Genomic DNA, 25,586 nt, shown 5'->3' with positions numbered 1-25,586 from the left:
GCTGAAGATTAAGAAGATTAACATAGTGATTACCAATGAGGGAAACTTTGTTCAGATGAGCAAGTTTTATGATTTATATAATATTTTCAAAAAGGATCAGATTGATATATCTACTGTGAGATATATCATAGCAAACAATCTAAGTTTGAATGATATTGAAGGAGTAGTGAACCAAAAATTCTATGAGAGACTTATAGATAAGAAGACTCCTACAAGAGAAGAAGACCTTGAACTTTGAATGTCTATGCTGAGGACTATCTGCAAGACTGATGATGAAGGTTAAATAAAAGAATTGTTGAATAACCTTGCTCCATACTTAAGAAATAATTTGAGACCATTTCTATTCATGGTTGGAGAAAAGGATAAGTTGAGAAAGGAGACTACAACAGCTATCAATAAGATGTTGATAGAGTCACAAGCAACATCTCCTCCAACTCCTAGAACCTTAGAAGTATCAGTAAGTGGTGACACTATGTAGATTGATCAAACCAATGTTACAATTAACATTGATGATACCAATCCATTTGGTGGTTCCAATCCAAATGAACCAGACACTGAGGATGTTGAGGAAAATTTGAAACAAATTGAGGAAGAGAAGAGACTACTAGAAGTTGAAAAGAATAAAATTGAAGAAGCCAAGTAGCAATCTCTTGAGGAAGAAAGGAAAAGAAAGGAAGATGAACATAAGAGAAGGATTGTAGAAGAAGAGAATTAATAAAAACTAAGGAAGAGGAGAAGAAAAGATCATAAGAGAAGAAAGAAAGAGGGGGAAAGGAAAGGAAAGAAGAGGAAGAGAGAAGAACTAAAGAAGTAGCAAAGAAACAGAGGAAGGATGAGACTAAACCATCTAGTTCATCTACTCCACTCTCTCTTGCAAGTTTGGCTACTGATGATGATGATCAAACTAATCTTATCTTATCTTTATCTAAACTTTTATATAAGAATAAAATAGTGTAGAGTTTCTAGAGATCATTAATGGAAGTGATTGATAGAATGCACAACACTTTGACAGCTTAGCGTACTGAGTTAGATCCTAAACAAAGAGCACAAGTAGTGCTAAAATTGTTTGATGAAGAATTTACTAATTTTTTGAATGTTGCGAAGGTGAAGGCTCAAATTTCCCATGATACTAAACTATTTAGCACAATCTACTAGAACATCAAGAACAACTTAGTCAATCTTGAAACATGTATAAAAGAATTTCAAAAATGTTAGCAAGAAGGGAAAACTATGTATGTTAAGTGTACCTTATCATACAAGCTCACTAAAGACTTGGACAGTCATATAGAGTCAAAGATGAGTTAGCTAGAAGCTCTATCCAGCTAGATCCAACATCCATCTAGCAAAGTACATTATTTTAAGAGTCAAGTTTCCAGTGTTTACAGTGACGTCAAAAAATTGGAACTTTGGAAAGAGCAGATCTTAAAGAGAATATCTAATTTTAGAGAGTTTATTCCTCCAAAGTTATCTTTTATTGAGAAGTATCTAGAGGAATGTGTCAAGGCCAAGGACACATATTCAAGCTTTTTATATTCAAACATTAATGCAGTTGAGATTGCATCATATGCTTTATGTGCAATTCTCACATTAGTTGAGTCTACCAGGGAGACATGGAACAAATGTATGGACAATCTAAAGACCATTTTTGATGATTTTATGAAGATAATATTAGCATAAGGAAACATAGTAGTTTCAGTAGTTTTGACGGTTTTTGGACAATATCTTGACATTTTAACCTTTGTCATTGATGTCAAAGGGAGAGAGATGTGAAAATTGTAGACATGACAAAAGGAGAGATTTGTGGGAGAGATACAATGGGGAGAAATACATGTGAAGATTGTAAAAGTGTAAAGTATATTGTAAAGGGGAGCATATATGTAAAGTTGAACAAGATGTAATGTTTATTTTGATACTTAAGTTTTTGTCACTTAGCCAATTTTCCCTATTTTGTTGCCATCAATGCCAAAGGGGGAGATTGTTGACAATTGGCTAATGGTGATATGTAATTTTTTTCCATTTATGGAAACATGCGATGTACATGTTGATAGGAAACCTCAAAAATAAAGATACTTAGTGTTTGGTAATTAAAAAATTGTCTCAGTATAGAATTTGGCTTACAATAGTGTATTGTTTTTCTTATAACATGTTGCAGACATCATATTATGACAAGTGAAGTTACATGGAGATATTCAACATGTTGGTGATGATGTGTATAACCTTGGAAGTTTGTATGGACTATATGGAACAGAGATAATCATGTTTTGATGAAGTAGGATAGTGGAATTGAAGGAAAGAATTGTTTTGTTTACAAAACAATTACTTGTCCAATTAGAGATGACATCCTAGATGTTTAATCTAACTTGGAAAAGTGAATTTTGGTCTTGGTTGACCCAGTAGTGATTTATGTAAAGTCATGGTATTTATGCAAAGGACTTCTTGTGATAATAGGTGTGCGAACTTGTGTATTGTGTTTTTACAAGCGCTATGTTGTAAGATTATGAAGTAAGCGAACTTTTGTGAAAGTGATATATGAGCTATCTAGTGATCTAAGATTGAGATGAAGATCAAAGATTAGAAAAGGAAGGAAAATAACAATAAATTACTTGTTTGAGCAGTGAGCTCTTCTTGTAGTTGAAATTGCATGTTTGGGCAGTGGGCTCTTCTTGCACACATTATACCACAAGTCCTAATAGGGTTGAAATCTCCTAACAGGGATTCAAAGTCTCCTAATAGGGACTAGCTATACTAAATTTTCTCATTGACTCCTAACAAGGTCAATCCTTTAACAAGAAACTTATATATTAGTATATTATCTAGTGGGTATCATCCCTACCGAGGTTTTTCATTGGCCAGGGTTTCCCTAGTTAGCAAAATATGGTGTTATGAGTTATATATGCGCATTGTTACTATTACTATTCAACATTACTTTATTGTTTTGTATACATGGTTTATAGTAAATAATAATATCTAATTGGCAACCAAAGTTTTTAGATTACTCATTCACCCCCCCCCCCAGTAATCCATATTTCTAACATAGGCATCTCAAATGACATACCTAATTCCTCTTGTCTTAGATGTCTCTACTCTTCGACCTTTTCTACTTGTTATCCTAAATTAAACATGAGGAGATCTTGGTTTTCCTTTTCTATAGGTTTAACCTTGTCTTCTTCCTCTTTCACATGTTGTATTGAAGCTTCAAGAGATGATTGATCTTCTGTAATGAGTTTTCCATATGGTTGTATCTACTGAAGTACAGGTTCCTCTTCTTGACAAATGAATTTTGGTTTTTGGATTTTCTTCTCATTTGGGATTGTACTATTCCTTTCTCCTTTTAGCTGATTATGTTCAATCTTAAGCTCAAGTAAAGGTTGTTCCAAATTTATAGCAAGTTGATAACTCGGGAAACTTAGAATCTTAGGCTTAAAAACCTCTTGCATTGTCGACTAACTTAAGATATAAGTAGCTTCTTGTGCCTAAGGTTCTTGTACTCATGCAATTAACACCCTCATTTTCTCCTCCTTTACTTCAACCTGGTTAGAAAGTTTCCCCTCAAGTTTCCTCTTTTGGAATTCTTCTTGTTGTTGTAGCTTGAGGAGGGTGTGGCGAGCCGCATTGAGACCTTTTAATGCCTCAAATACCATGCTACAAACATATGGGTTATGTTTCCACATCTCATTTTCATTATGCATCTCCTTAAGATAAGAATTAATAAGGGGAACATTATAAGAAATTTCACCACAATTTTGTTTTGGGTATGAATTTTCACCTTAGTTAAAAACCTTTCCAAGATTAGCAAACCCAAATCCCAAACTATCCCAATAATCTTGGATCTCTATCATCTTTAACTTGAGGTTTTATTTTATCTTCATCTATTTCTTCTCTTGGAGAAAATCTTGAAACTCTTGAGATTTGATGAACTTGGTTGGGGAAATTTTAACATACTCATGGAAAAAAATAACATAATAAGTTGAATTAAAATCAACCTCCTGGTGATTTGTGTAATCATGTTGAACATAACCAGGTTATGTCTCAGATAGAGTATAGGAGGGCTAAATAATAACTTCTTCATGATATGGGGGGTGTGTGGATAGTAATCATTTCTATGAAATATGTTCATGGTTAAAACTTCATAAAAGGTAAAAGTTCATAGAAAATTTTGCAAATCAGAAAAGATCAATAATGATCTTTACATACCAACATTGTTACTACTTGAAACCAATAGATGCATAGAGACACCATGGTATTAGATGAATTCCTCCATAGGTAGATTTCATTGAGAGTAACACCCAATTTCTCAAAGAATGAAGATCTCAAATTGGCTAACTAGAGGACTTATGAAACTGAGTGCTTGTCCCACCAGGTGTGCCAAAAATTGTTGTTACAAAAATCTACACCCTTTCCTAATGTATTACCTTCAAGTGACCTCATTAAACATGGAAACAACATCCAAGTGTGGGAATTGCACTCTAAGGTTGAATCTCTGGAGAAGTCCAACTTCCTTACGATCAAGATGCATCTAAACTAAAACTTTGAAGGAAAAAGGAGATGGATTGCATAAAAAGTAAATGTTGAAATGAAAAGGGGGTGATGCATCAAATTGAATCTTTGGTTGATATTTTCCTATATGTGCATGTGACATTAATAAAATGACCTAAACTACACAAATATTAACTCTAATTTATCCTTTAAGGACTCATATGCAAGTTAGAACTTATGAATATTTGCAAGGAAAGAGAGGTTCATAGTACAAAATCCATGAGAAGGTTAAACACAACAGACAAACTTGAATGATAAATTAGAAACATTAAACAAAAGTCAAAAGATGCATAAGATACTTAAATAGTAAGAAGAGGAAACATGGATTTTTATAAATGCAAGGCAGAATGAGAAAATTATATTTATAGAGCACAATGTTGTTATAAAAGAACTAGAGAAGAACCCAGAAAATATTTAGAAACTTTACCTTTATAGGGTTCAAGCATAAACCATATTTTGCACTTAGTTTAAACCCCAACCATGGTGGAGTTAAAGTTGTAGAAAAGAACAATAACTGAATGTCAGAAGAAAAATGATCTTTCAAGAAACTTGTCCTTGGAAGTGGTAGGAAAGAGCCAAAATGAATACACCCAACAAATAAAAGGATAAATATGATAAATATTCTCTCTACAAGAAATAAATAGGCTTGGAATGCACTGGTGTCATAATTAATGGGCCAAAAAAGTCACCCACCATTAAGGAATCAGCCTTGTAAATGTGTCATAGCCACTAAGAAATCAAATCATGTTGATGTCAAAAGATGCACGAAGGGATCAAACGAAGTATTAACCCACTTGCATAGGCCTATAGAGTTGATCCACATGGAAAAGATTTGGTTTTCCACAAAAAATGGTGAGTCATTTATGGAGATCCTTCATTTTGAAATGCACATCCCAAATGCTAGAAAATATCTCCAAATGAATGATTAAAATACAATCGTTGATGAAGAAACTTTAAAATATGATGGTTGGCACATTTTCCAATTAATGGTGGAAAAAACAACAAAACACTTCACTATTTTTCAAGCTACCAAAAATGACCCATGCAAAATAGTAAAATGGATTAATATCAAGGTTAAATTTTTGCCACTACCAAGCTACTTGGTAAATGAATAACAAGAACACTTTACCATGAACCCAAAAATAGAAAATTGAGCAGCTCAGTAAAAGAACACATCAACCTAGTTGGTGAAAGAGGGAAGAAATGTTAATTGCAACTCTTGACATGTTAATCCATCCCACTGAAGATCTATCATATTGGTTATCCCTAATCGGATGAATGGGGGGAATAATAGCCAATAGGAAAGTAAACAATAGAAAATGATCTAATGATCTTGCTACTGAACTTAGCTTTATGTAGAACCTTTTTCAGCTCTCTTGACTAGTCTAGAACTCTACTCTACCCTCTCTTGGCTCTAAATTTTTTTTAATGATTGCTTGTGTGCTTCTCTTTCTCTACATGTGCTCACAAAAATCTTTTCACTATTCAAGAACACTCCTTTTTTTCAGCACAATCACTCCTTGGAGATGATATCTTTGATCACGCTTCTTTACTCTTTGAGATTCCACCTTAGCTTGGCTCACTTGGATCTTTGGATAGTCACATAGAAATCTAACCTTTTCACTTTCCATTCTGTCTCATTTCATATAGTTCTCTTAGCTTCACTTAGAAGCTTCAAACTATGAACTCTAAATATTGTATTCTCACCCCAACTACTAGCATGACTTTGTTGAATACTTTGGAATAACTAAGAAGGAGGTGAATCCGTTATGCAAGGGGTCCAAATGTACAAATAAAAATTTTCAATACTACAACTTATTCTTATGCATGCATTGACCATTCCATATCTTAAACATATGCATATTGTTGTCCTGTGTCAAAATAACTTTGTAGAAATGTAAACATGCAATACATCAAAATCAATCACACATTTTGATACAAGGTTTTATGTGGAAACCCAATTTGGGAAAAACCACTCATAACATGCTACCAATTTTCACTCTTCTAAAGTAAGCCATGTGAGGAGCCAACCCTGTTAAAGGTTACAAACACTGTTAAATGTCACATGGTTAAAGGATTTCAATCATCCTATTAGGAGTGAGCCTTGTTAGAGAACTTTAGAATATTACATTAGAATGTCACCTTGTTAAAGGATTTACTAATGACTATTAGGTCAACCTTAGTCCAAAGGATTTATCCAAACTGATCCAATTGTTAGAGAGTAATAGTAGGATTTCATTTGATAATGAAACAACTATATTGTGGATTAAATATATCACATTTAGTCCTCCATTATGCTTGGCATTCATCCTCTTCATCTCTGACAACTTGTTCACCCTTCAAGACTTCATCACCTTAAGCCTTCCTACTTTGTATGCCAACTATAGAGTCTTCTATTCAGCCACCATATGAAGCAACACCCTAGACTTCTTGTCTTTCTTAGGTTCTTGCAAATGACATATTGCTTCTGGCTTGCTATCTCCTTAAATAGAGAATTTAAGTCATTTTCCTCTTAGCCACAATTATCATTCTAGGGTTAGGTTAGATTCATTAAATCTACCCATCTTTCCATTTTATTCCCTTCTAGAAACTTCTTTTACAATCCACTTTGAATTTGCCTCAAACTGGTATATCTTGAATTTTGTGCCACCAGCTCATCATAGTAATCTTCTACATGCTTCACATAATTCAAGAAATTAACTTTGTTAGCTCAAATTTGTTAAATCTTTGATCTAATTCATTTTACTGGAACTTAGTAACAACACTTTGCTTGCTCGGTAAACACTGTCTTCTGATGCTGAGCCAACACTGGGTTGCTTGGCATTCACTAGGTATTTATTAGTGCTTGGCACATGCTAACTTTCTTCACTTAGCACCAACTAGATTTCTCTTTCTTGGCTCATATTGAACTTACTTCTTAGCTTCAACTAATTTTCTATTTGGCCTATATTAACTTTGCTTGGCTTGTACTATTTGATCAGTTAGGCTTGGTAGACACATTTCTTTACTTAGCCTTCTTTTAGTCTTTTCTTAAGTATCCTTTCATCATAGCCTTAAGTAGATAAACAATATACTATATCATCAATGTCTTTCTTGGTCTTAGTGCTCCTTTTATACACCATATAACTCAACATTTCTCTAGGTTCTCTTGTTATCATTTCTTTTCAAATCCTCTTCATCAATCAATCAATTGATAGCATTCAGATCAAAGTAAGAAATTGTCTTACCAACAAGTAGCAGGTTTGGCATCAGTGACAAAATAATGATTTTTCCATGATAAGTTTCATCAATCTTCTTCACTTCAACAATCTCCTTTCAACAATCACCCTCTTTGGTATTGATGTAAAACCAATATGCACAACAATACCAAAAAGAAACTTTATTTTATACCTTGCATTAAAATCTCTCCCTCTATTAGTATGTGTATCGTCCTCTGATTTCTTTGATATCTCTTATATTTCCCTCAATATATTCTTTATAAACTCTCCCTCATGCATATTCTTTAGATACAACTCTATATTTCTCGCTCTTTGCCAACAATGCCAAAGACTTGTCATCTATACATATAGCTATAATAAATGCAAGTTCTCCCTCTCTCACCTTGCATATGATTGTAAATCTTTTGTTTTTGGCTCCTTTGTTACTTCAGGTAGGACCTAAAGTAAGATCCATTGCATCAATTTGTAAAATATGTCATTCAACTCAATTGATGCAAGGCACTATTCTTTCTTCTTAAGTAGCTTTGGATAGGGGTATCACCCCTATTTTACCTCTAAGATATTCATGAGAATCTTTAGGTAAATCCTATGTGAATATATCAGTTGTCTATTCTTTTGTATTCACATATTCCATTGTCACTTCTTTGTCTTGAACCAATTCTCTCAAGTAATGATACTTTATTGCAATGTTCTTTGTCTTTGTATGAATCAAAGAGTTCTTTGATATTTTTATAGTACTTGTATTGTCACAATAGATTACCATAGGTTCAGTAATTTCCTCCTTCATTCCATTGAGTAACTATTTGATCCATACTACATTTGTGCAATTCACTACATCAGCCACATATTCAGCTTCAATAGTAGATTGTGATATACAATTTTGTTTTTTGTTGGTCTAGGTGACCAATCTTTTGCCTAAGAAAAATGCTCCACCTCTTATACTCTTTTTGTCATCAATGTTTCCAACCCGATTAGCATCTGTATAGGCTCCAATTTAAACTTGTCATTTTTCCTCTAGTATAAACCATAGTCTTATGTTCCTTTCAAGCGTCTCATAATTCTTTTAATAGCCATTAAATGATTCTCCTTAGGATTTGTAGAAAACCTTGTAACAATCCCAAAAGATAATGCAATGTCAGGTCTTCTATGAACTAAATTTTGCATTTTACCAATCATAAACCTATACAATGTTTGATTTATTTCAACAAAATCATCAATTTTGGATAGTTTGTGTACTAACAGGTTTTGAATCTTCCATACCAAAACTTCTCAAGATTTCATTCACATACTTGGACTAAATTATGTAAATACCATATTTTATCTAATATATTTGCAGTCCAACAAAGAACTTTATCTCTTTAAACATAGACATCTCAAATTCTTTCATCATTTCATTTGCAAATGTCTTACATAATGCATTTTATCCTCAAAATATGATATCATCAACAAATATTTCAGCTAGTAAAATTTCTTTACCTCCCATTGTATTCAAGTATAGATTGTTATTGTCATTATTCTTCTCAAAACCAATATTCACAAGATAGTTGTAAAGCCTTTCATATCATGCTTTGGGAGCTTGATTTAAACCATATAAAGCTTTATGCAATCTACACAACATGTTCTTATTTTTTGGATCAAAAAATATTTCAGATTTTTCTATGTAAACCTCCTCTTCATGTATACCATTATGAAATGTTGACTTAATATGCATTTCATAAACTTTAAATCCTTTGTATGCAGAGTAAGAAAGCATAGTTATTACTCCTTCCAATCTTGCAACTGGGGAAAATTTCTCTCCATAATCAATTCATTCTTATGCATATCCTTTGCAAACTAATCTTTCCTTATTCCTTGTGACTTCACCATTCTCATCCAGTTTTTTTATGTACACCCACTTGGTTCCAATTACATTCTTGTTCCCAAGTTTGGGTACTAGTGTCCATGTTTTGTTGTTCTCAATCTGATCAATTTCTTCTTTCATGGCTTGAATCCAGTCTTCATTCTCTAATGAATCCTTTACTAACTTAGGTTCATGCATACTTAAAAAACATGCGTCATTTATCAATCTATTCCTTGTCATTGGTCTATCTTCTTTATCTCCAATAATTTGTCCAGAGGGTGATGTTTTTTTGACATACTTTAACAACCTTGGTTTTTCTCTCCTTTCTACATTGGATCTTTCATGAAGTTCAATTTTAGATTCACTATGTACTTCTCTAGTAGGTAACTTGACATTCCTTTCATGTAAACTAATCTCAATATAAGAATATACCTCACCTTTTGATTGCAACTCAGCTCCTAAGTGCATCTTAGCTCCTAAACACAAATCGACATCCATTGTATGTGACTCAATAGTTATTAATTCTTGTTGATTAACAACTTGATTTGCATAATTATCAACATTAGTAGACATGTCTTCATAGTAGTACGTAAATGTTCTGTAATTTTTAGGTTCCTTCTTTGGTTCATCTTCATGCACTTTTTTATATTCATTGAACTTTACATTTGCACTTTCCACAACTTTCTTAGTGTTAGTATTTAAGCACTTATAAGATTTACTTCTTGTGCAATAACCTAGGAATATGTATTCTCCACTTTTAGCATCAAGTCTACCATTTTTGTTGTCTTTAATAACATAACACTTGCTTCAAAAAATCTTAAAATATTTGATATTGGGTGAGTATCCATACCATAAATCAAAAGGTTTGGAACTTGTACCTTTCTTGACTTGTACTCGGTTCAAGGTATAGACAATTATACTAATAGCTCTCTATTATTTCAAAGCAACATTCTTCTCCATCATGACATTTCTAGCACAGTCCATTACAGATATGTTCCTTCTTTTAGCAATCCCATTTTGTGGGGGGGTCCTAGGTGCAGAAGTTTCTCTCTTGATTCCTCTGTCATTATAGAATTTTTCAAACTCACTTGATGTAAACTCCCCACCTCTATCAGATATCAAACATTTCAAGATTTTACCAGCTTGAACATTTGAAAAGCATCAAATTTTTCTTTTAAGAACATTATTGTCATCATTCTTGAGTAATCATCAACAAATAGGATAATGTACTTGTCACCTTTATAGCTTTGCACATCAATTGGTCCACATAAATTAGTATGAACCAATTTCAAAATTTTGTTTGAAGTATGAGTCTTACTTTTAGAAGTAGACTCTTTCATCTTGTCTAACTAACATTGTTTGCAAACTACATTATCAAGTTTTTTCAGTTTTGGCAAACCTTTGACTCTTTTCATCTCATTGATACTAAGCAAATTATAAAAATTTACATGACATAACCTCTTGTTCCATAGCCACACATCGTCAAATTGTAAAACAAGACAAGTAGCATCATTCATATCAAAATAATATAGATTAACTATAGTCTAATCTCTACTTCCAATTAGTTCTCCATCAGTGTCATATAACTTTTCCTTTCTATTATCAAATTCAACTTTGCAACCTGAACTATTCAATTGTGGCACACTCAACAGATTGTAGTTAAGTCTTTCCACATAGTAAGCATTGTTAAACATGATTCTATCTATCAATCTTATTGATCCTTTTCCTTTAATCAGATAGGCTACATCACTACCAAATCTAACACTATTTCCATTGTAATACTCAAGGATAATGAACTTACTTTTATCTCCAACCATGTGATGTGAACATCCACTATCAACGATCCATCTATCACTTTTGTTCACATAAGAAATCAATGCAGTTTCCTCATCTTCATCAAAATCATTCTTCAAAGCAACATAAACAACTTCAATATCATGATCTTCAAATTCATCATTGGATTCTTCTTCAGCAATGTAACAAGCCTTCTTTCCCTTGTATGTGTTGCCTTTGTTATTATCATCTTTTCTACCTCTGAATTTGTCTTCATTCTTGTTATTTAACTGATAAGGACATCTTGTTGCAATATGACCAATCTCATGACAATTAAAGCATATGAAGGGTAACTTACCTTTGTAATTTCCTTTGCCTCTGTGAAATTTCCTAGCCAACAATGCTTCCATTTCTTCTAGCTCTTCATCATTCGTATCACTATCACTAGTAGCAAGTTTGAATTTTTTTATTTTTCTTATCTTTAGGTTATTTTAGTGTCATCTTAGCTTTGAAATAAAATTTAATATTCTCATATTTGAAATTATCAAAATTTCAAATTTCAAAAGTAGTGATTCTCCCAACTAGTCCTTCAAGGGTCAAATCACTACCAAGGGTACACCTCAATTCTTGTATAGTAGAGACTATAATAGCATAGATAAGTAACAAGGTTCTCAATTCTTTATTGATCACAGTCTCATCTTCAATCTATCCATCAAATCCTTGAATTGAATTAATGATATCTTTGATCCTTGCACAATAGTGGACTATAATCTCACCATCTTGCATTCTCATTTCATCAAATTTTCCTCTTAGGCTTTTAGCTTTGGCTCTCACCACATTATTGTCTCCTCCATAGATCTTTTGTAGAGCATTCGACATCTTCTTGGTAGAATCACATCCTTTGATGCCATCAAACTTTGAGTAGCTTAGGGCAAATGCAATCTCCAATATTGTTTGATTGTGTTCCTTCTTCTATTTCAATTCTTCGGCAATTGGGGATCCAATTGGATAAACATGCTAAATGGTAATAGTTTATTATGCATAATCTCCAAGACCTCTTAGATGTAGCTTCATCAAACTTTTCCATGAAGGAAAGTTTTCCTTGTTTAACTTGGGCACCTCCTTTCTATACATCTTGATTTTTAGCTTTAAGTACCTTCAAACTTTTCTCTCAAGCACTTGGTGCTCTAATACCAATTGTTGGAATACTTTAGAATAACTAAGAGGGGGGTGAATCAGTTATCCAAGGTCCAAATGTACAAATAAAAATTTGTAGTTCTACAACTTATTCTTATTTATGCATTGACCATTTCATATCTTAAACATATGCATATTGTTGTCCTATGTCAAAATGACTTTACAAAAATGTAAACATGCAATACCACAAAATCAGTTACACATTTTGACACAAGGATTTTATGTGGAAACCAAATTTGGGAAAAATCACTAGTAACATGCTACCAATTTTCACTCCTTTGAAGTGAGCTTTGTGAGGAACCAACCCTATTAAAGGTTACAGTGCACATTGTAAAATGTGACCTGGTTAAAGGATTTCAATCATCCTATTAGGAGTGAGCCTTATTAGAGGACTTTGGAAAATTCCATTAGAATGTTACCTTGTTAAATGATTTACTAATGACTATTAGGTCAACCTTAGTCTAAAGGATTTATCCAAACTGATATAATTATTAGAGAGTAACATCAAGACTTGATCTGACAATGAAACAACTCACTTGTAGATTATAGATCTCACATTTAGTCCTCCATTCTTCTTGGCATTCATGCTCTTCATTTACAACAGCTTGTTCACCCTTCAAGCCTTCATCACTTTAAACCTTCTTACTTTGTATGCCAACTGTAAACTCTTGTATTTAGCCACCATAATAAGCAACATCCTAGACTTCTTGTCTTTCTTAGGTTTTTGTACATGACATATTGCTTCTGGCCTACTATCTCCTTAAATAGAGAATTTAAGTCTTTTGTTGCTTAACCACAATCATCCATTCTAGGGTTAGGTCAGATTCACTATATCTACCCGTCTTTCCATTTTATTCCCTTCTATAAATTTCTTCTACAATACTCTTTGAATCCGCCTCAAAATAATTTATCTTGAATTTTGTGCCACTAGCTCATTATAGTTCTCTTCTACATGCTTCACACAATTCAAGAAATCAACTTTGTCATCTCAAATTCATTAAATCTTTGGTCTAACTCATTTTATTGGAACCCGATAATAACACTCTGTTTGCTTGAAAAATAATGTCTTATGATGCTCGACCAACACTGGGTTGCTTTACATCCTCTAAGTCTTTACTAGTTTGCTTAGCACATACTCACTTTCTTCACTCAACACCAACTAGATTTCTCTTGCTCATCTCATACTGAACTTACTACTCATTTTCAACTAATTTTTTGGTTGGCCTATACTAACTTTTCTTAGCTTGCACTATTTTCTTACTCGGATTAGTAGACACATTTCTTCACTTAGCCTTCTTCTAGTCTTTTCTCAAGTATCCTTTCATTATAACCTTAAGTAGATAAACAATATGTTAGGAATAAGGTGTCTCAACCTTGGATAATTCCTATTCTTATTATTTGTTTTGTGAAATGTATTTCTTGCAAATAATGTTGATGTGTCGGCATCTTGAATTGTGTATAAGATCATAGCTAAAACGGTTATGATGGACTCCTATGACACGTAAGAGCTATGTTAGGAAGATTCAATGACAGGTGAATACATGTGGCAACTGATAAATTTGAGTACTATACACTCTACCCCAATAGTGGGGTTCGAGGCATCGCCCCGAAAAAATTTTTGGGATTCCTATTTTCTCGAAGAATGGTAAAACCCTAATACAGTTACCTTTGGGAGTAGCCCTAAAAGTGAAGCCCATGATATAAGCATTTTTTAGGGTTGCAAAGAGGGGTATGCAAGAAAGTGTATTGTTGGTACTGTGAGTTACTACTGGAGTCTTCTATTGTCGCTGTTGAACTTGCATTGCAAGTGTATTGTAACTTTGTGTTGAAGATAATACATTGTGCAAGTTCTGGAGGGGTGGGGTTGTTTTACCGAAAGGTTTTTCCCCATCGAAAAATATTTGTGTTATGTGTTTCTTTCTCTATCTATTTTCTTTATGCTTGGTTGGCTGTAATATTGTTGTTTACATGATATTGAATCTATAAGTGTAAAAGATTTTAATAGATTTTGCACCATACTTCTCTTAAGAGATTAGTGTAGGAAGTTGTTTCTGCACCTGAGTTTCCTTACACAATACACTATATCATCAATGTCTTTCTTGGTCTTAGTGATCCTTTTATACACCATATAACTCAACCTTTCTTTGGGTTCTCTTGTTATCCTTTCTTTTCAAGTCCTCTTCATCAATCAATCAATTGATAGCTTTCAGACCAAAGTAAGAAATTGTCTTACCAACAAGTAGCAGCTTTGACACCAATGAAAAAATAATGATTGTTTCATGATAGGTTTCATTAATCTTCTTCACTTCAAAAATATCCTCTCAATGGACTTCTCAATATAGTAGTGTCCTACCCTTGTTAGATTTGTTGTGTGTATGATAGGTTTCATGATTTCTCAATGGTTTTCTCTTGACTAAGAAGAATTCAAATTCAAATTCTTCAATTTTTTTCTCGACCTAATTGCCACTCACCATTAGATATGACATTAAGTGCATTTTTTATCCTTTTTATGATTGGGCAATCACAAGTTCCATTCTTTATGCACCTCTTGGTGATCTAGCTGAATCATCTTGCTATTCTTTCTGTTGTTCCTCCCACGTGGCTTTCTTCTACTTGTCTGGAATTTACTTAGAAATATTTTTCTAAGTGGATGACCTTTGTCTTTGCTTCCACTAACATTGACTTCTTTTCTACCTTGATTTCCCTTATGAGTTAGGGCTACACATTGTTGTGCCTTTCTACCAGTCATCCATTCACATGTATTTCCAACAATCACAAGACCGTTGATAACTAAGTCTATTGGTTAGTCTTCAACTCTTACACCAAAATTCCCTTTAGAAACTTGACATATTCTACAACTCCTCACCATAATTTGAACATCCTTATATATTTGTGACCAAAAGTACCTCTTTGAAATTGTCCTTATTGTCTTATCAATCCCAAAATATCTTGCAAGTCCACCACTATGTTTCTCTTTAATGATGTTCCCTCTCATAGATTAGATAGGTATGCATAACTAAACTCCTTTAAATAACATGTCTTCCAAAATAAAGAAATCAATCCACTTGTCTTGTAAATCAGTCTATAGGTTCTTACAAGTTTTCCAAGGTTCCACAAAATTAGGGTCAAATTTATACAAGTTCTTTAAATCTTCAAAGCCAAGCATGTCAACTCTCATCTAAATCAATAAAAATCTTCTTCTACTCAAAGAATCTACCACCTTATTATATTTCTAACTCTTATATTTCAACACAAAAGTAAAATTATGCATATACTCAACCCATTTCATATGTATCTAATTCAACCTATTTTGACTTTCCAAATACTGTAAAGCTTTATGATCAGTGAATAGAAAAAATTATCTAGGCATCAAATAGTGTCTCTACTTATTCAATTCTTAAATGATTGCATAAAATTCTTAATTATAGATAGAATATTTCCTTTTAGCATCATTTAATAGTCTTGCCTTCTTTGTAAGGAAACTCAGGTGTGGAAATAACTTCCTACACTAATCCTTAAGGAAAGTATTGTGAAAATTCTATTTAAATCCTTACAATTTCAAATTTGATATTATGTAAAAAATAATATTGTAGTAAACCATGAATACATTAAAAAAAATAGAGAAAGAAAACACAAACACAAAGATATGCCAGTGGAGAAAAACCTTTCGGTAAAAGTACCCCACCCCTCCAAAATCTGCACAATGTATTATCTTCAACACAAAGGTTACAACACACTTGCAATGCAAGTTCTTTTAGGACATGGAAGACTTCTCCAATAGCTACCAAGAATACACTATTTACCAACCTTTTTTATCTACAACCCTAAAAGAGCTTATATAATGCACTTTAAAAAATTTTAGGGCAACTTCCAAAAATAGCTCTTACGCATCATAGGAATCCGTCATAGTTGTTTTATTCATGATTTCCTTACACACATTTAAATATTCCAAAGATAGTTCTTACGCATCATAGGAATTTGTCATAACTGTTTCAATCATGATTTCCTTACACACAATTAAATCTTCCAAAGATAGCTCTTACATGTCATAGGAATCTATCATAACCATTTCAGTCATGATTTCCTTACACACAATTTAAGATGTCGACACATGCAAGTGGAGTGACACATCAAAATGCCAACTAGACATGTAAACTCACACTTAATTACATTATTTTCAAAAAATACATTTACAAAACAAATAATAAGAATATTAATTATCCAAGGTTGAGACACCTTATTCCTAACATTCTCCCACTAGTCGACCACCTTGTAAGAACAACAAAAACATAACAGGAACTAACCAATATAGGCCGAAAGGCCCATAGACTCTAAACACCATCTGAACTTCTCTATGCACACTAGTTTCATCAATACATGTACAACATTCTTTATAGTATCTACCTTCTCCAAATTTACCTTTCCATCTTCCACCATATCTCTCACAAAGTGAAACTACACATCAATTTGCTTCATTTTGGCATGGAAACTTGGATTCTTTGCAAGGAAAATAGCACTCTGACTATCACAACAAATAGTAATCTATCCTACATCAACACCAATATCAAAACACAATCTCCTAAGGCAAATGGTTTCCTTAAAAGCATGAGTAGTAGCTATGTACTCAGCTTTTGTAGTGGACAAAGCAACCACAAGTTGTCACTTACTCATCCAACTGATGGTGCCCCTAAACATAGTGAACACATAAGCACTGGTGGATCTCCTACTATCAATATCACTTTCCCAATCTGAATCCACAAACCCCCAAATACAAACTAAATGCAAAGCTCCAGAAGAGTTACCATGATAACAAATGGAGTAATATGATGTACCCCTCAAATATCTGAATACTTGCTTAACTATATCCCAATGTACCCGTCCAAGATTAGCCATAAACTGCATCAGAACTCCCACTACTTGGGCAATGTTTGGTCTAGTATAGACCATAGCATACATAAAACTACCAACTACACTAGCTTAAGGTACTCTACTCATGTCCTCCACCTCACTAGGAGGTTTTGGACAATCATCTATAAATAACTTTGTTCCCACAGAAACAAGAACACACAATGGTCTACAATTTACCATGTTGAACCTTTCCAACATAGAATTCACATACTTACTCTGACTCAACTATAGTTTTCTGTTAGATCTATCTCTATTGATTTCCATACCCAAGATGTACCTTGCTACCCCAAGATCTTTCATCTCAAACTGTGCTAACAACTGAGATTTAAAATTAGAAATCATACCCTTACCCTTCCCAAATAGCAACATGTCATCAACATATAATGCAACAATAAGAAGGTGATCATTTTCAACTATGAAGTAAACACAATGATCTGATTTCGATCTTAAAAATTCAATTGACAACACAAAGGCATCAAACTTAAGGTACCACATACTAGGAGATTGTTTCAAACCATATAGAGACTTCTTTAATCTACAAACCAAAGATTCTTTACCTTTAACAATGTAGTGCTCAGGCTATGACATATAAATATCTTCCTTCAAATTACCATAAGGGATAGTTGTCTTCACAACCATCTGTTCTATCTCTAAATCATATGATGCAACGAGAGACAAAAGAAATCTAATAGATGTCAACTTTACAATAGGAGAGAATGTTTCACCATAATCTATTCCCTCTACCTGTGAGTACCCCTTTGCAACCAATCTAGCTTTGTACCTTTCAACATTGCCATCTGCATATAATTTCTTCTTGAACACCCATTTGCTACCAATAGGTTTTCATCCTTTAGGAAAAGGTACAAGGTCCCAATTTTTTTTTTACTCCAATGAAGCCATCTCATTAACCATGTCCTTAATCCAAGAACATGCATCTTCCATATCCAAAGCCTCTTTCATAGATCTAGGCTCATCAGTGTTAGTAATCAAAGAAAAAACACAACTAGAATCTAACATAGAATAACCAAACCTTTCTGGTTGCTTTCTTACTCTGGTGGATCCCCTCAAGGGAAAAGGTTGAGGTTGTTCTTCCTCTTCTTCTAAACTATTAGAGCTACTAGAGCTCTCCTTATCATTAGACCCAACATGGTCTTTTTGTTCAGTCTTCTCAGGGGTAGGAGGCAACTAAACAATATCTTCTTTCTTCTCTTTTTCATTTGGTTTTAGCACAATAGGAGAAGATGTTAGCTATCTAAAAATAAAATCTATGCTATAAAACACCTTACTATTCACAAGGTCCCAAAGCTTGTATCCTTTCATACCAACACAGTATTTGATGAAAATACATTTGATAGATTTGTTTTCCAACTTAGATCTTTTCTCCTTTGGAACATGTGCATGAGCTTCACAACCAAAAACATGAAGATGTCTAATTGAAGGTTTCTTACCAAACCAAACCTCCATGGATGTCTTACCAACAAGAGCTGATGCTGGAGATCTGTTAACCAAATAGCAAACAGTGGCCATAGCTTCATCCCAAAACTTGTGTTCAAGACTAGCTCCACTAAGCATACTCCTAGCCTTCTCCATCAATATCATGTTCATTCTTTTTGCAACTCCATTTTTTTGTGGGGTATAAGGAATTGTCTTATGCCTCTCGATACCTTGTTCTTTACAAAATTGTTCAAACTTTGCTGAGAAAACTCACCACCATTGTTAGTTCTCACACACTTAATCTTCTTACTAGTTTGATTCTCAAAAAGGGTTTTAAATTACTTGAACTAACTAAAGACTTGTCTTACTTTTTAGGAAATAAAACCATGTCCTTCTACTATAATCATCTATGAAAGAAACAAAAAAATACAAACTTGGAGATTGAAGGAACTTTTACAAGACCAAATACATTAGAATGAATAAGATCCAAAAAACTAGAAGATTTGTGAGAATTATAGTAAAATTGAATATGATTTTGTTTACCATAGACACAATATTTGTAGTAGTCAAACTTGAGATTACAATCTTTTAGCCCCTGAATGTGGTTCTTATTTTTTAGGGTTCTGAGACCCTTCTCACCAATCTGGCCAAATCTCATATGCCACAACATTGTCTTTTCTGCATGAAGCTTTCCTTCCAATGTGTTTGCACCCTTAGGTACACATGTTGCACTACCATTAGAACTAATAACCATAGTCTTCTTTACTTCTCATTCAAATGGTGGGGATGAAGTGATAGTTGCTCTCTTCTTTGAAATAGAAGAACTATTGCATTGAGAAATGCATGCATCAAGCTAAAATAGAGTACTTCTCCTAGTACCCTTAGCAAGCACCATAGCTCCTCTCATCATCTTACATCCATCTTTAGAAAAAACAACTTGCACACCTACATCATTCAACATACTTATAGATAATAGGTTTCATGTCAAACCAAGGATGTGAATTACCCCATTGATCCCCTTTACTCATCCATTAAGGAATTTGATAGTGACCCATCCTCGTCCAACTATCTTTAGGTGAGAATCATCACCCAAGTACACCTTTCCACCATCAAAAACTTCATACTTTGAGAACCAGCTTTGATGAGAGGTCATGTGGAAAGAAGCGCCCAAGTATATCAACCACACATCATTAGATGCATGCACTACCAAGGCTACAATGAAAGCATCACCATCTTCTTAAGATTTTTCTAAACCTAAATCTGAGGCCTTCTTCTTCTTTGGCTATTTAAAGTCTTTATGGAAGTGTCCAATCTTAGAATAGTTCCAACATTTTGCCTTGGACTTTCCAAGAGTCTTTGATTTTCCACGATATTTGGATCTACCCTTTCAAAACTTATTTTTATTTTTCTTCCCTCTATCGTTGGATCTACTGTGAATAGCAAGAGCTTCCTTAGGTAATTCTAAAGACTTTCTTTGCATCTCCTCAGATAATAGTGAAGACACCACATCATCCATTCTAAAAGTGACTAAAGTAATTCCAAGAGCCATCACAAGATGGTCCCATGAATCTGACAAGGAACATAATAGGGTCATACATCAATCCTCCTCCTCTATCTTGACACCAGATGATGTCAATTGTGCAATCAGAAAATTAAAAGCATTTAGATGATCTATAACAGATCCTCCTTCCTCCATTCTTAGAGAATACAACTTCTTCCTCAGGAAACACTTGTTCACTAGAGATTTGGCCTAATACATAGACCCAAGTCATTTCCACAAACTTTTTGCAGTCTTCTCATCGAAAACATTCAGGAAAACTAAATCAGCCAGACAGAGTTTAATGAGATCCTTAGCTTTCTAATCGTTGAGATCCCAATCTGCTTGAGATATTGTTGTGGGTCTCACATCAAGTGAAGTCACCTCCCATAAATCATAATCTTCAAGCAAGTCTTCCATCTTGAGTTTCCACAACCCAAAATTACTACCATTAAATTTCTCCACCTCCATTTTTCCATATGATGAACTAGCCATCTCAATCTGCAAATAAGATTTAGAATGCTCTGCACAAAACTCCCACTCAAACTTGAGATTAGCTCCAAAAACCCTACCCAACAACTAGGATCAAAATTTGATCAAGCTCTAATACCACTTGTAAGGAAGCTCAGGTGCGAAAATAGCTTCCTACATTAATCCCTTAAGGAAAGTATTGTGCAAAGTCCATTTAAATCCTTACAATTTCAAATTTGATATTATGTAAAAAATAATAGTGTATCAACCATGAATACAGAAAATAGATAAAGAAAGAAAACACAAACATAGAGATATGTTGTTGGGTAAAAACCTTTTAGTAAAACAACCCCACCCCTCCAAAACCTACACAATGTATTATCTTCAACACAAAGGTTACAACACACTTGCAATGCAAGTTCTTTCAGGAAATGGAAAACTTATCCAATAGCTACCAAGAATAAACTATTAACCCACTTTTTTATCTACAGCCCTAAAAGTGCTTATATAATGTGCTTTCCATTTTTTAGGGAAACTTCCAAAAATAGCTCTTACGCATCATAGGAATCCATCATAACTGTTTTAGTCATGATTTCCTTATACACAATTAAATCTTCCAAAGATAGCTCTTACGCATCATAGGAATCCATCATAACTATTTCAGTCATGATTTCCTTACAATTCAAGATATTGACACATGCAAGTGGAATGACACATCAACATGCCAATAGACATATACACTCACACTTAATTACATTATTTTCAAGAAATAAATTTACAAAACAAATAAGAATACGAATTATCCAAGGTTGAGACACCTTATTCCTAACATTCTTGACTCAAAACAATGCCTATGACATTATCACTAGCATCATAATCAACTTGAAAAACTTTGTTAAAATTGGGAAAATCAAGCACATATAATTTTGCAAAAAAATTCTTCAATATTTCAAAGATTCTATTTTCTCCATGTGTCTATTTGAAAACATTTTTATATCCTCTTATAGTTTCAGTCATAGCATTACAAACATAGCTAAAATTTTTGATAAACTTTCTATAAAAACTTATCAATCCATGAAATTATCTAACTTCCCCAACACTCTTGGGTGTAGGCCAATCATGAATAGTTCTTACCTTCTCAGGATCCATCTTTAAACCATCAATGATAATCCAAATTACACAGCTCCTCCTTTATATAAGAACATTTCTTTAAATTTAAACCAACAATTTCTATTCTTTCAATCTCTGTCAAACTCATATGATATGCTCAAGGTGTTCCTTTTTACTCTTGTTATAGATTAATATATTGTGAAGGTATACAATCACAAATTTACTCAATAATTTCTACAAAACTTCATTCATCAGCCTCATAAAAGTACTAGGTACTTTAGTTAAACCAAAAGGCATAACCAACCACTCATACAAAGCTTCATTAATCTTAAAAGCAATCTTCCATTCATCACATTCTCTAATTCTAATCTAATGATATCCACTTTTCTAATCATTTTTTGTAAAATATTTTTCTCCATTCAATCTACCCATAATGGCATCCATCCTAGCCAAAGGAAGCCTATACTTCATTGTCATCTTGTTTATAGCTCTTGAATTTTTGCACATCCTCCATTCTTAATTTTTCTTGGGTACTAATACAACGGGTACTACACAAGGGCTCAAACTTTCTCTAATCAATACTTTATCAAGAAATTCTCGCACTTGTCTATCTAGTTCTTTATTTTTTGAAGGTGTAAGTCTATGTGGTGCTTTATTAGGAAAACTAGTTCCAAGTATCAAATCCATACGATTACTTATACTTCTTACATGGGGTAATCCATCACGAACATTATCAAAAATGATATCTTGAAATTCAACCAAAAAAGGATCTAACCTCAGCTGAATGATCAAGTTTATCTTGTTTTTCAATCTTTCTAGGGATTAAGTCAAAGAAAACATTCTATTTCTTTGTATCTTTAACAAATTGATTTCCATCAACCAAACAAACTCTCATAAAAGTACACTAACTTTCCTCAGATTTCTCAACTAAAGGCAACAATATTTGTTTCTTCCCACTAGCCCAAATTGTATAGTGATTCAATCTACCATCACACAAATATTTTCTACCATGTTTCCAAGGTCTTCCCAAAAGTATATGACTACAATCCATATGCATGATATTACACAAAACTTCATCAAAGTAATTCCCAATTTTAAATTTCACAAGGCACTATTCACTTACTAGAAAATTGTGTTCATCCTTAACCCAAGCAACATGGTAATGGTTAGGGTGCTCCAACCTTTGCAAATTCAATTTAGTCACCAATTCCTTAGATGCCAAATTCTCAAAACTAATACTATCAATGATCACTTTACAACATTTATCTTCAATATTACATTTCATCTTTAAAATAATTTTCCTCAAAATAGCTTCATCCTCTAACTAATCATTCCACAAGTTTCTTCCCATCAGTTTCTCTCATTTCTCAGGTTCATTAAGTACATCAACAAATTCTTCCTAAATCAAAGCATTTCTACTACTGTTCCCCATTTTCTTTCCAAAAAATTTGCATTCAAAAGCTCTATGTCCTTCACTACATTTAAAATAAATTCTCTTCAACCGAGATCTATCTTCTCTCTTTCCATTACTCTTATTCATAAAGTAACCAACATAATTACCTCTAGTGTAGTTGCCTCTTCCTAGCTTCCACCATTTTATTTCCATTCTAATTTACCATTTTCATTAGATTTTTTTCCAGATCTTCTACCTTCTCCATAAGATCTTCCTCTATAAAGTTAAAATCTTCCACCTCTTTCTTTCTATCTACTTTCTTTTTTCTTCGCCAAGATTTCTTCAGCTTTCAAGGCATACAAATATGCTTCTTCAACACTTTCCAAATTTACAAAGATAATCTCATCATATATAGAAGTTCTTGAACCATTCAAGTATCTAGAAAATTTATCAATTTAATCATCAACATGTCCATATCTAATGTCCAACTTGTATAATTCTTCAATCTAATCTTTCATGGTCATATCTTTCTACATCAAGTTCTACATTCTTATCAACAACCATCTTGATAATCATAGGAAGAAATTTCCATATCAATTTACCATACATCTTTGCCCAAGTCTTGACCTTCTCTTTTCTTCTTCTTTGTCTATCAATTTTCAAGTGTTCCCACCAAAGAGATTCATATTCTTTCAACTTTTTATCTTCTATCCTCACTTTCTTATCTTCACAATTAGTCTTGTTATTAAAATGTTTCTCAATCTTAGAGATCTAATCCAACAAAGTATCAATGTTAAACCTTCCATTATAAGTAAAAATTTCAAAAATGGGTCTATCATTTTCTCTATTCAAATCTCTCAAGATCTTTTCTTCATCATTTTCAACCTCAGGTTTAGATTTTGATTATGTTGGTGCTTCTTCTTCATCACTAACATCATCAAGATGTACTCCTCTTCTCTAATCTATCTCAACAGCTTCAAGTCTAGCTACACTTTGTCTCCACATATCCATAATAGAACTATCTACATTTCCTCTATCTAAAAATATTTTGAGAATACTTCCTACAAGAATCATAACCTCTACAATTTATAGGTTAGAATCCAGTTCTACAACCCTATAACCAAACTTCTATCAGGTTCTACACAATCCCAAACTTTTCCAAGAAAAAAACTTTCTCTAATACCACTTGAAGCAAGGATGGAGGGTAAGTGTAGGCATCTCCTAGATAGCTTTTCTTAGTGTTACACATAGAAGAAACCAAATAGAGAAAAGACAATAATTTGTAGAGGAATCACTACCTCAATGGATAGATAAATCTTCATTAAATTTGTCAGGTATAAGGCCTACCTAGTTGCAACCATATATCTCACAATTATAGTGAGAAAATTCAGAGCTCAAACTTAAAAATTAAAATATTCTTATTTTCCTTCTATCTAACTTCATTCTACTTTTCATAATCTCATACCTCTACTTGTATAGCTAGCATGACCACAAGTTGGCATGTCAAGCAATTAATTACAAATATAGGTCTTGCCCCAAAAGAAGAAATCAGAAATCCATTAAGCAAGCAAAGTAAATTATGTACAAGAAAGGATAGGTCCATACATTTCTTTGAAATTGAATCCCAAGGGAACAAAATGCCAAGATGTCATATTCAATTGTGTTGAAGTCAAACATGCTACTTGAGCTTCCAAGAAATCAACATGCCTCAAACAAAAGAAGGAATAACTTCCACAAATGATGGAATTAGGATTTGTGCTCTTAGAAAAAGGATCCATGATAGGTCCACAATAAGTAGACGATTGTATAGAAAGAGAAACCATGAATATTAACAACCATTCATCAAATAGAAAATAGGAACAAAATGAAGGAAATCTTTTTTGTGATATAAGATTGCCAAAGTACCCAAGATGCTCGTGCATCAATAATCATATATGGGCCCAACTAGTTGGGTTCAAACTTTTCTTTGATCTATGTTTTTTAATTCTTGGTGTTCTCATAAGATTAAGTCTCCAACATTGAACTCTCTAGAGAAAACCTTCTCAAATGAAATTTTCCTACATTCATCCAAAATTTCTAGTTCATGTAGGTGCATGACTCTGTAATTATCATCTATCACAAGACCTCTTAGAGTCATCCTAACTAGAGGAATCTCAATCTCTAAGGTAA

This window comes from Cupressus sempervirens, chromosome 6 (assembly GCF_028749045.1).
Source record: "Cupressus sempervirens isolate cs-2001-9-10 chromosome 6, ASM2874904v1, whole genome shotgun sequence".
Lineage (NCBI taxonomy): Eukaryota > Viridiplantae > Streptophyta > Pinopsida > Cupressales > Cupressaceae > Cupressus > Cupressus sempervirens.
This window is presented reverse-complemented; position numbering follows the sequence as displayed.